This window comes from Lissotriton vulgaris, chromosome 1_1 (assembly GCF_964263255.1).
Source record: "Lissotriton vulgaris chromosome 1_1, aLisVul1.2, whole genome shotgun sequence".
NCBI lineage: Eukaryota > Metazoa > Chordata > Amphibia > Caudata > Salamandridae > Lissotriton > Lissotriton vulgaris.
In genome coordinates, this window is record NC_141685.1 from 1,471,247,068 (window position 1) to 1,471,260,153 (window position 13,086).

A 13,086-nucleotide genomic window follows, 5' to 3' on the forward strand; every position below is an offset into this window, starting at 1 on the left:
GCGTAGCTGTGCCAAGAAGCGGATAGCACAAAGGCTGAAGGAGGCCAAGGGGACCGGAGGAAGAACCTCAACAGTCCCAGACAACACAGCCCTGGAGGACCTGGTTGAGGGCACTATCCAGCCTGAAGCAGTGGTGGGAGTAACGCAGCTGGATACACCTGGGGCGGCCAGTAGTACACAAGGTAAGATGCATGAAAATCAACATATCAATGTACATACTAATTGTGCCCAATCTGTAATTAACCACCAAAATCACAGTAATAAAGTCCAGTACACATTTCACATAGGGACCCAAATGCATCATGGGACCTGTAGGCTGCAGAACTAAATTGCTAGTCATAATACAACATAGTAAGCCTAAAAGCTACAAAAATGCAGTACAGTCAGTGATTAGAGACAGTGAGAGCTTAAATGTAAAGTAACTTAATGTCACACAACATTAGCACCAACACAAAATAATTTTGCACTGTTTCACATCACAGATGCAGCAGAAGTAGACACTGATGACAGTGAATGTAGAGACAGCACACAGGTCATTGAAGAGGCTGCCATGTCGAAACCTGTGACACCACCAACCATACCCAAGGCACCGCCAAAACGCAGGGCCACAGTCACCACTGCAGCCAATGGAGACAGTTCAGGAACATGAAACAGCTCCTGAGACAAGCCATCCAAGTGTGAGCCCCACAACTACACCTCAGGCACATGTCCGGATGAGTAGAAGACGCAGGCCAAGGACCCTTATCGGGGCACAGGAGGCAGGAATTCCCAATTTGTGGGGGGCGTGGAGTCACAGATGATGCATGTGCAGCGCCTGCAAGTGAGGCATATGGGAGCCATCAATCTGAAAATGACAAAAATGAATAAGAACATATCATTCATGGCCGAGAGTGTGAGGGAACTGACTACAGCAGTTTTGGAAGCAAACAGACAGTCAAACAACACACTGCATGAGGTGGCTCGTGTGATGCAGGAGGGACACAACACACAGAGGAGTAGGCATCACCAGTTTTTGATTTGCATGGCTGGCTACACCAGGTCGACCAACAAGATATACAACAGCATTGCACTGCTGTCACGTAGGTCGGTGACAATGCAAATAGATATGGGCCATTGTTGTGGGGATGTGTCCAAAGCACTTGGCCAAATGACCACTGCCTTTGAACTGATGCAGTCTAGTACTGGTGAGCACGGCAATGTTACAGGGGAAGAGGGTAGTGAGGCATCCAGCCTTAGCAGCATCAATACGCAAGTCAGCACTGGCAGGAGGTGCAGTACCCGTAGATCAACACCTCCCACTGCATCCAGGTGTGATGATGCAGATGCAGGCGAAAGATGTTTGGGTGTGCGAGGGAGGAAACGCTAAACAAAATTAGATTACTGGAATTTTCCATGGTTACATAACCATGTCCAAGACATTCTTTGTGACTATCAAGTCCTTTGTGTGTATCATTTGTCCTTTAGTGCATGCAGTTAATGTGCTAATGGCCACCAGTTATGTTTAAATAAACACCCCTAACGCTTCACGTGCTAATAAATACCTTTAATTTCCTGAAATTAAGTGTTATGTCTCATCATGACATACCTCAGAAATAATGCTGGGTGATGTCTGTACGTTTCCTTTGCCCCTCTGCTGAACTGACCAAATGGGCCCGTCGTGGGTGTGCTGGGGGCTGGTTGTCCTCAGCGCCAGATACCTCTATGGGGATACCTCTCCTTGTTGCTATATTGTGCATCATTGCACATGCAGCCACTATCCTACAGCATGTTTCCGGCTGGTACAGCATTGCTCCTACAGTTTTATGCAGGATACAGAAGTGACTTTTGAGCAATCCAAATGTCCGTTCAATGACATTACGTTTCCTGATGTGGGTGGCGTTGTACCTCTGTTGTTGTGACTGGCTGGGTTCAAGTGTGGAGTCATGATAAAGTTCCTCATGGCGTATGCACTGTCACCTACAGGGTATTAAGCAAAGTGTTAGTGTCAGGTATGCATTGCCATTTCATACTTCAGTGATGAGTATATGTATTTAATTTACCTAGCAGGTGTCCTTCGCCAAAATTGCCCCTGAGCAGACGTGTGTGAATGCCACTATGTCGAAAGATGTATGAATCATGGGTGGTCCCAGGGTGTTGCGCTCAAATGTCGGTTATGATGTTTTTCGCATTGCACTCTGCTTGAACATTGATGGAGTGATACGATTTCCGGTTACGGAAGATATACTCATTTTCTGCTGGGGGACATATGGCTACGTGGGTGCAATCTATGCATCCGATCACATGTGGAAACTGGGCAACTTGGTAGAAGTCAAGTTTAGTTTGGGTCAATTCCTGTTGGGTTGGGGGGAAGGTGATGTGGTTGTGGATCATAGCCATCATAGCCGCCAGGAAGGATTTGAAGAACCGCAAAAGGGAGCTTTGTGATACCCCTCCAGCTTCTGCCACTACACCCTGGAAACTGCCTGACGCAAGCAGGTGCAGGCAACATAGCACCTGGACATGAGTTGGGATGGCATGGGTCCTAAGTGTCTGGCGCTGCATTAGTGGTTCCAATTCAGCTATTATGTAATGAAGCATTGCAGCTTTCAGCCTGTACTTATCATATATTTGCTCAGCAGTTTGTCCCAACAAAGTAATGCGCAGGCGGAAGATTCTCTCCTGTATTCTCCTTCTAGCTTGGCCTGCTGCAAGGATCCTCATCCTCCTCGCAAATACATAGAGTGCTGCCATTGTGAAAGGCCACTATGGGCTCATGGGTCAGTTTAAATAGCCTTCTGATGATTTGCAGCTGAGTAGTTTTTTTGTTGGTTTTTTTTACCACCTGATTGTGATTCCCCTTAATCTGCACTTGCTAAATTGCGATTTTGGATTAAATCGCTATTTGCGAATTTTCATGCATAGTATTGCGATTTGTTTTTGAGATTCCTTATTTGCTATCGCATTTTTGGTTTCTCGCTAATAAGGATTCGCAATATCTCATTTCCCTATTTTAGCGATTCGGAATTTTGCGAGTTTGTAATTTTTGCTTCATGCATTGGAAAATGCTAAAAAGCACTCACAAATAGCTAATCGTTATTTTTGCAAGCACTTTTTGGTTTGATGCATCTGGATGTTAGGAGTCCTACATTTAGGAGTCCCAACTTATCTACTACTAATCTCAGAAAAATCCTAACTTTAAGACTTTCGGTATTCACACAAGGCATTTAGGAGTCCTAAAGTTAGGACTCCTGACTTCTGTGAATACCGAAATGAGTAAGTGCCTTCTGTGAATACCAAAATGAGTAAGTGCCTTCTGTGAATAACAAAATGGTAGTAAGTTTAGGATTTTGTCTTAAGTTTGTTCTGTGAATTGGGCCCCGATACTTTCAGAATAAATGCAAACTTGAAATTAAATTGCATGTTTACTAATGCAAATATCACTTGAAATATCAAACTTAAATACTAAGTACATGTGAGCATTTTTAATTAACATTAATGCACCGTTTATAAAGCTTCCATTTCTCAATAGTTACATTTTATTAATGTTTTTAAATATTCACACATGTTAACAATATTAAAGCACATAGTAAATATAATAGCAAAATAAAAATACTAAATTGTGCAATGACAATGTGTGAAAGATAGGGTCTAAATTGCATTATTTCACTTATATCTTAGAAAACTGGCTGCCATATGCCTGTTTCGCAGCTCACTGACATTTTGTGCTGTCCTTCTCTCCTCATTTACCCCTTTGCATCTGTTGCTTGTCTCATTTTCAATTAGAGCTAAAGGAAAGACTTAGTCGACAGTCAGCTGAGGATCCTGCAGCAATTTTGCAAGATATATTTTTTTGAAGCACCGTTATGGGTAAAATATTTTACAAACACTATTTTGCAATATTTTTTTTCCAATGCTTTTTATAGACTACTCGGCATATTTACAAGGAATTAACACCACTGTAGCATCAATTTTTTGACTTCATTGTGACCTTTATTTTATCGCCATATTTACAAGTTGCCACAAAGTCCAGTTAGTGGCATTTTTTCAGCGTTAATGTGAATTTTTCTCAGGACCACTTCTGTTAGCGTGACTTACTAAAAATGTTCCAGCATAAAAACTCCTGCAAAACACACAACTCGATATTTACAAGGATTTCCTTGTACGTCGCTAAAAATTAAAAATGGCTGCTAAGTCCCATTTATTAGGTTTTGGTGCAGGACAGCACCACAAGGAATCTTGCTGGGCTACTCTGTGACAAAACAAAAGGGCAGGAACATGTCCTATCAATAAGATACGCCACATTCCTGTCTTTTTCCCGAACTTTGGTGCACAATGGCTGCCAAGCGCCAAAGCAGGTACCCTCAGTTGTGGGGACGATTGATTTTGTTTAGGAAGGTGTACCTTCCAGCACAAAAATAATCTAGAAAAGGAGTATTGCCTCATCCATGTGTGCTGCAGCAGGCAGCGCACATTTGTTTTGTTTACATTTCTTTATTGGTATTTTTTTTAGCAAATTATAGTTGCTATACAGTTCCAAGCATAATTTTAGCTTGGGCGCGGAGGTGCCTACATCACAGGTTATAACAATTCAGGCAACTCTTAAGTCCATGGCCTGTAGCATAGGCCATTGTGACTACCAATAGGGTACTCGCCAATATGCATTACAGGGCATACAGGGATTATAAGGAGCTGACAAGTGTGGTACTTTGAAAGTAGGGGAGAAGAACCATGGTCTAGGAAATAACAGTATTACTTGATGCCAAACTCAGGTCTCTGCTACTTCTCTTCTCTCCCACACCACCTGCATGGCTCACACAACAATCAATCAATGGGTCATATCTACACACATCCCTGGAGATGATGAGGGAGGTGGGGAATGTACGATGGGGATGGGGAAAGAGGGAAAGGCAGGGTCCTGTACATCCATGGAGCATCCCTGCCTTACGTGTTACTGTGTTGCGGCTATCGCCACTACATTTGTGCATGTTAAGGGGGCCTGGGGCTCACCCTCTGACTGTCAGCTGTGTTGAAAGTCCTGCAATATAACATCCCAGTTGGCTCTCCTCTGAACTTTACGTAACCCAAATGAGTCTTTGTGGCGCAAGGCGATACTTTCAGCTTGCGCCCATAATGTTAGTGAGCCAGACCACGCCAGCTTGGGGTAGGCTCCGAAAGTTTTTATCTATAAACCTGGACTCCACCATGTGCCTAGCCAATCTACGAAAGAGCTCCAGAAGACATACATCCTAAGTACACAATACCATCCACCCAATGCAGCCAGCTAAGTGTGCTGTGACGCTACGCCAGTACATATTGAGTGCAGGGCAGCACCAGAGCATATGAAAGAGATCTGCATCAATAAGCTTATATCGGGGACAATAAGCATCCATACGCAGGAAGTACCCGTTGAACTTAGCTGGGGTCAAATAGGCTCTGTGCAAGTACTGAATGGGACGGAATCCAGAATTTCTAGGAAAATGGATATATCCTGCAAGTATAGCCACCGCATCCCGCTGATGTCAAAGAGATGTTAATGGGTGTGGGGTGTGTGTGTGTATGAGTTGCCACCCTGTGCCTATCACATGTATGTACTGAATTGTGAGACGTGTGCCAGGCTCCTGGGACATGTCGGCCCATAGGGTTTGCAGTGATAAAACTAATGAGGCATGAAGTAAAAACTGACCTGGTGGCAGTCCAGTGTCCTCTACTAAGGTATCAAAGGGTGCCAGCAACCCTTCTTGGTATAGGTCACCGAGAGTCTGTAGGTCAACCGCCTGCCAGGCTGAAAGTTTCACCTTAGTAGTTGTGCAGCCACCTCTCTGCATGCCTTGCAGCGGTAATGCCTGTGCATACGGATGGCAGAGAGTATGAGATGCAAGCAAAGGCCAGTGAACTTCCAAGTCGCCATGTACAGATGGAGCACGGTGAGGACATGGCCAGCATCAACAGGTCAATGGGTTGTATTCCTCGCCTTAGAACAATGGGGCAGATTTATGTTAACTGGTGCATCCCCAGGGATGCGCCAGTTAACGTGTGCCACAGTGCGCCACAGCTCCGCCACCCATGGTGCGCCACATTTATAATGCGTCGCACCATGGTGCAAAAACGGCACAGATGCGTGACGCATCTGTGCCGGAAATGTGGCGCATTGCTGGAGTTGCGTCGCAAGCGCGACGCAGCTCCAGCAAGGCTCGGGGGTGCCCCATCTACACAATGCTGCATCAAGACCTACGCCTGCTTCAAGCAGGTGCAGGGTTTTGACGTAGCATTGGCCTGAAAGTGACTGAGTGAAATCTCATAGATTTCACTCAGGAACTTTCAGGAGGCGTTCTTGCACAGGAACGCCACCCCCTGCGCACGAACGCCTCCTTATGGCGCAGGTCTTTACAACGTTACGCATCTCCTAGATGCGTCACGTTGTAAATAGGGCGCATTGTGTGCGCCGCTGTTGCGTCAAATAAAGTGACGCAATTGCAGCGCAAGGGCATCATAAATCTGCCCCAATGTATAATGCTAACTATAAGGATTCCAATGTAAGCATTATAAAAGGCAATAAAGTTTGTTTAAAAAAACAAAATGAGACACAAGCAACGGCAAAAGCATTTATACAACACTTCCAGCATTACCTAGACGGGCACCCCACCTCTTCTCCCGGGATGAAAGAGCTCCAGGACTGATGAGTGTGTCCACACTGGTGAGAGCGCAGCTAGCCCTCAGGATTTAGTCCACTGGATCATCTGGCCATCGTCAGGCATTTGCTCCCCCAGGTAGTAGTGCTTCACATTAGGTACTGTGAGGCCTCCCTGACCAACTGGTAAATTTAGCTTGAACAGTGCAACCCTGCACGCAATCCGTTCCATATGAACTTATGCATGACGCATTACAAGGAGCGGAGATAGGAGGCTGATGGCTGAATTTACACTAGCAAGTTAGTAAAGAAATAAAGTAACCAGGGCAGCACCACCATTTTAAGTAGCGCGATGTGGCTTATGACGGCCTGGGTCAGACTCTGCCAGAAAAGCATTTGCGACTTGATGGCTGCTATTGCCAGCAAGATGTACCTCTCTAGTAGATCCATTGAATGATGACATACACTGACTCGAAGGTACCGAAAGACAGTGGGCTGCCGCTTCACAGGTATATCGTTAATGACCAGTGTGGGGTCGAGGCAAGCCTGGTTGAATGGGTACAAGCAAGATTTTGCTCAATTCACTCTGAAACCAGAGAGGGACAAACATTCATTGAGGATCTGCGCCAATGTTTATTCTACGGATGCAAGATGGCTTCTGAGTAACATCACACTTAAATCGCTCCTCCGGTCGGACCCCGAGTATGATCGAAATTTACCTGATGCTGTACTGGAACACCACAAATGGCATACCTACTGATAGATACCGCAGTGGTGCACCAATGCTACCGACACAGAGCCTGCGGGATGAGTGATGTGTTCACTGCTTGGCCGATCCAGGCACGAGTCTCTCTGACATCGGCAGCATCCTCCAGCCTGCAGTGGGCTGCTACGGAACAGCTGATCAGAGCGTTCTCTGCGCTCATGAGTGGTCCACAGAAACATTTTGTGCTGTCTCCGAGAGGCCGGCACGGAAGAGACTTTCCCGCTCTGTGGCACCAGCACCGCTCCCAGAAGATACTTTGATGCAGAATCTTAGATACTGTAAGTCTCTGCTCTCTGCAAACAGATATGTCAGGACGTGGCGGAAAAACTGCTAAGACCAGGAGCACTCAAACTTCTCTGGCAATAACTGCAGCAGTGTGCCTGTAGAAAATTAGAGCAAAAGGATTGATGTTCGTGGGGGCAAGGGGAAATAAAAAAGCAGTAATCGAGACAAATCGAGACAACTGAAAAAGCTCTGCAAAAGAAACCCTGGGACCTGGTCTCCAGCCAGCCATTAATTACCAATATGTTTGCCCCAACAGAGGTAGGCGGGCAAAGGGCTTCGGAGAAGGGGAAAGGGGCAGAAGAGCAAGCTGCGATTGCTACTACATCTACTCCTGGGCTGGAACTTAGATCTAATTACCAGCCAAATTCCACTCCAGATTTGGCCATAGATGCCGAAGACCACTGCACCATCAGGATTCAAGCAAGCCGGGCCGAAGAAGGCTGAAATGCCAGAAACCGGTCCCCGGTAGCTTGTCTCCTTTCTGGTGAAGAATTGGCTTGGTAGTTTAGTCTGCCCTGTTCCCATGATGCACTGGGCCAGGGACAGACTGATTTGCATATAGCCAGGTTCTGAGCTGGGATGGTGCAGTGAGATAAATAACGGTGATGGATCAAGCCCTGATCTTTGGACTGGGTAAGAGTGGTCTGCTTAATTCAGACACTCTGTTCATCACCACCCCCTTTTCTGAATCATAGATGCCGAAGAGCTTATCCTCACAAGCCCCATCCCAGCTAAGCAAATGCTTAAAAAACTGTTTGGAAATAACTGAGAATAATAGCTCCTCGGCTGTTAAGGATGCTGGAAAGGAAGCTGGAAATGAAACTGTAAATACCCCTCTACTCCAGGCCAGATCTCCTGATGCCCTTGAAAATGTGTATTCCTTTACCGATGAATCCAAAATATCGGACCTGAGTATAACCTCCTCCAGTGAAGAAGAGGGGCAGAGCTAAGAAAAGCCAAAATACACGTTATTTTCTTGCCTTCCTGGAGGGAATGACTCCAGAAAATACATGATGTCTTTGCTAAGAGGGGCTTTTCCAGAACTATGTACCTGGGACTGGGACAAATAGATCCAGCGAGCCCACAGATTCCCCCTAACTATGTACCTGGGACTGGGACAAATAGATCCAGCGAGCCCACAGATTCCCCCTAACATCTCCAAAACGCCCTTCATCTATTCTTGAATGGCCAAAGGCCATACTCCTATACTTTGGAAACTTTTTACTCCGGCAGTCTCTCCTTAACCGATGAATCCAAAATATCGGACCTGAGTATAACCTCCTCCAGTGAAGAAGAGGGGCAGAACTGGAACAGCAGCACTGGGTCGGAACTTCCCTCAAAATCGGAAAGTAGGCAGAAAATGTGTGGAAATTATGGATAGAAAGGCCTCTGTGGACGTTCGGGCCGAAAATTTGGAAAAGGGGATAGTAAAAATCGAATGTGGAAAATGGAGGATCAAGATAATAAGAAAAGCCAAAATACTCGTTATTTTCTTGCTTTCCTGGAGGGAATGACTCCAGAAAATACATGATGTCTTTGCTAAGAGGGGCTTTTCCAGAACTATGTACCTGGGACTGGGACAAATAGACCCAGCGAGCCCACAGATTCCCCCTAACATCTCCAAAACGCCCATCATCTATTCCTGAATGGCCAAAGGCCATGCTCCTATACTTTGGAAACTTTTTACTCCGGCAGTCTCTCTGTGACTTGGTAGAACTGGAACAGCAGCACTGGGTCAGAACTTCCCTCAAAATCGGAAAGTAGGCAGAACATGTGTGGAAATTATGGATAGAAAGGCCTCTGTGGACGTTCGGGCCGAAAATTTGGAAAAGGGGATAGTAAAAATCGAATGTGGAAAATGGAGGATCAAGATAATAAGAAAAGCCAAAATACACGTTATTTTCTTGCCTTCCTGGAGGGAATGACTCCAGAAAATACATGATGTCTTTGCTAAGAGGGGTTTTTCCAGAACTATGTACCTGGGACTGGGACAAATAGATCCAGCGAGCCCACAGATTCCCCCTAACATCTCCAAAACGCCCTTCATCTATTCCTGAATGGCCACAGGCCATGCTCCTATACTTTGGAAACTTTTTACTCCGGCAGTCTCTCTGTGACTTGGCCAGGCCAACTGCCAAAAAGGAATTTGATGGGGTGAGCTTCTGCACAAGACCAATCGTTGCTCATGCCACTGTGGAGTGGAGGTGGTGGCTCAGACATCTTTTTGCTCCTTTCCAGCAGCTAGAGGCAGAAGTCTACCTGCAGAACTCATCTCGACTAAAAATTGTCTTCAGGGAGACGACCCACATTTCCGAAATCCAGGCCCAAACATACTTAAAAGACCTTTCTGGCAGATCTGAGAATGGGGTCTAATGGAAGATATAATTAAATTTCAAGGCTATGCTCTCCTTGTCTTCTCGTTTTCTCATTCTTCTTTTCTTTGTGGTGTTCATAGCTATTGTGGTTTTTACAGTCTGTTGAAGCTTACTAATATGATTTCCTAAAAAGACTGATTATAAGAGTGTTAAGATATGATTCACAGCTTTTCGAGGGTGGTCAGCGGGGGAAGACTTGAAGAGCAACAGGGACATGATTACTCAGATGACATCAGCTTGGCTCGGGCCAAGCCAGGTCACCTCAGCTATAGATGGTGGGAGGGTTGGTGGGCAGTGGAGGCTTCTTTTGGTTCTACGGGGTGATGTCCTATTGGTACTGTGCTTCTCTATATCTCAGATGGATAAGATACAGGTAGCCATCATTGGTATTTGTGGACTCAATGACCCCAAGAAGAGACGGCATACAGCAGCTGGCCTTGGGCTATTGAAGGCAGATATGTGCTGTATGCATGAGACTCACATTGAAAGGATTCAATTACACCTTTTAAACTCACTAGGTTACATGTTTGTGGGGACAATGACACAAAACACTTGGACCCGAGGGGTGGCGATTCTGACATCCAACAGCATCCTAAAATTTAGGCGAACGTCAGAGGATCACCTAGGAAGATGGGTAATTTCTGAATGTCGTAAAAATAATGGGGAATTGCTCACTATCTGCTCGATTTATGGTAGCATCCTGGACGATCCAGGAGTGTTTGAGCAAGTGAAAAGCGAACTTGCCGCCTTGCCGCTCCCCGTAATTCTTTGTGGGGATTTCAATATAAACATACCTGCTAACAAAACTCTTGAGCTCGGAAGATAACTGGACATATAGTGGCAGGAAACCAAAAGTGTGCCATGCATTATAGTGCCCTACTCCCTGCTTCATGATTGCTCTATAGAGAAATTACCACAAATTATTTCTGATCATAACACCTTAGGGGTCGATATCAAAGGAAAGACACACACAAATAGGGAAAGAACCTGGAGTTTTGAACATGCCTTTCTTGTGAATGAGGAATACTGTAGTCACATGAGGAAGTGGATCCCTCAGTTTCTGAAGGAGAATCTAGGGAGCACAGGAATTGATATTGTATGGGACACTTTAAGAGCGGTAATACGGTGGGAAACCCTTAGATTTTCTTTGTCTTTGAATGAAAAAAAAATGACAACTTTTATATGATACACAAACTAGACTGGCAGTGGCAGAAGAGGATCTGGTCAAAGTGCTTCAATTGGGTGGGGATGTCGATGAAGCGCAGGCAAAGGTGGCAGCCACTAAATAATCTATTATGGAAATAATTGCAGATAGACTTATAGTATGCATATGAGTACAGTGAACAGGTAGGGCATAATTTGGCAATCAGAGCTAGACAAAAAGCATAACAAAATATAATACAGGATATCAAAGATCCTGTGCTGGGAGTGGTTACAGATCCTGATGGAATTAGTAATGTGATCCACGCATACTATTAAAACCTATATCAAGAGGATTCACCTGGGGATCTCAAAGTAGCTAAGGCATACCTGAATTTAATTCCAGTGGAGCAATTCTCTCACGAAGGACAGCTACTGTTAGACAAGCGCCCACAATGGATCAATGCATCAATAGTCTCCCTAACGGTAAGGCTACAGGTCTAGATAGCATTCCTGTGGAATTTTATAAAAATCTCTTGCTGCAACACAAAGATTATATGACCAAGCTGTTTATACATGTATTTAAGGGGGGCAGACCTCCAAACTCCTGATCACATGCAACAATTCTGATCTTCCTTAAAAAAAATAAAGCACATGAGCCCAGCTCATTTTGCCCTATAACACTGATCAACAGCGATGGAAAGAAATAATCCAATAATATTGGCCACTCTTATGGTATTGATAATCCATAAGGTAATCTCTAACCATCAGCATGGATTCATTCCAGGGCAGGTGACAACTGACCACACAAGGAGGGTTATTGCACTTTTAGACGCCACCAGTATATCCGAGGACCCAATCACATTAATCTTGCTAGATGCAGAAAAGGCCTTTGATCGGGTCTCCTGGTCTTTTCTATTGGAGGCCCTGTCACTGTTAGGAGTTGGGGAAGGGCTCCTGCATGCTAATAAAATGCTTTATTTCCAACCTACAGCTGGGTTATTTATTAATGGAGCACTCATTTACTATAACAAGAAGCACCAGACAAGGTTGTTCAAGCTCACAGTTTTTTCCTAAGTTTTAGTATTTTCTGAGAGCAATCCCACTTGAATTCTCAGTTGATTCATTGAAGAAAATAGAAGACCTTTCCTCCCGATTCATCTGGGCATACGCCAAGCCAAGAAAGGCTTACAAATTCCTTACATTACCCAGGGAAAGAGGGGGATGGGCCCTACCGAACATAAGACTTTATTACTGGGTAACTACACTACTGCATAATCTAGAACTAATACAAGAGAAATCGAAAGGCAGAGACAGTGAAGAGGTTCCAATCGGCCTCGAACCTATAATAGGGGAAGAAGCTTGGGTATGGGTTTGGCATTACCTAAATTACAATCACCATAAAAAGTCAGTTTTAAAATCCTACAAGGGGGGTTTTAAGTCTCGAGGTCTGTTTAAAGACTGATAGGAGTAGGTTGGCTCAATCTTTTTTTACACCAGTTACAAATAATCAAAACCTGCCAGAAATGTTTAAAGATCACACGATTAAAAAATGGGTTGAAGTGGGACTGACAAACCTCAGATTCTTTTTCTCTCCAATCGGTCTTGTCTCTTTCGAAAACCTTTCGAGAGTGATTTAAGATAGACTGAAGAGATTTCTATAAATACCTTCAAGTAAGGGATTCTTTAAACAAGAAAGGTGGCAGACCGATAGGATTCTTCTGAAACGATATACTTGAGAAACTGGTAGAGAATAGAGACTTGTCTGTACGGGTTATTTGCAATCTTTTTAACTCACTGATGAAAGATGACATTGATGAACGGCTGCTAAAATGGAAATAGGAAATTGGGGTATAAGAAGATTTTTTCTTTCACTCATTTAAATTGGCACAGAGTATTTTGATTCTGGCCCA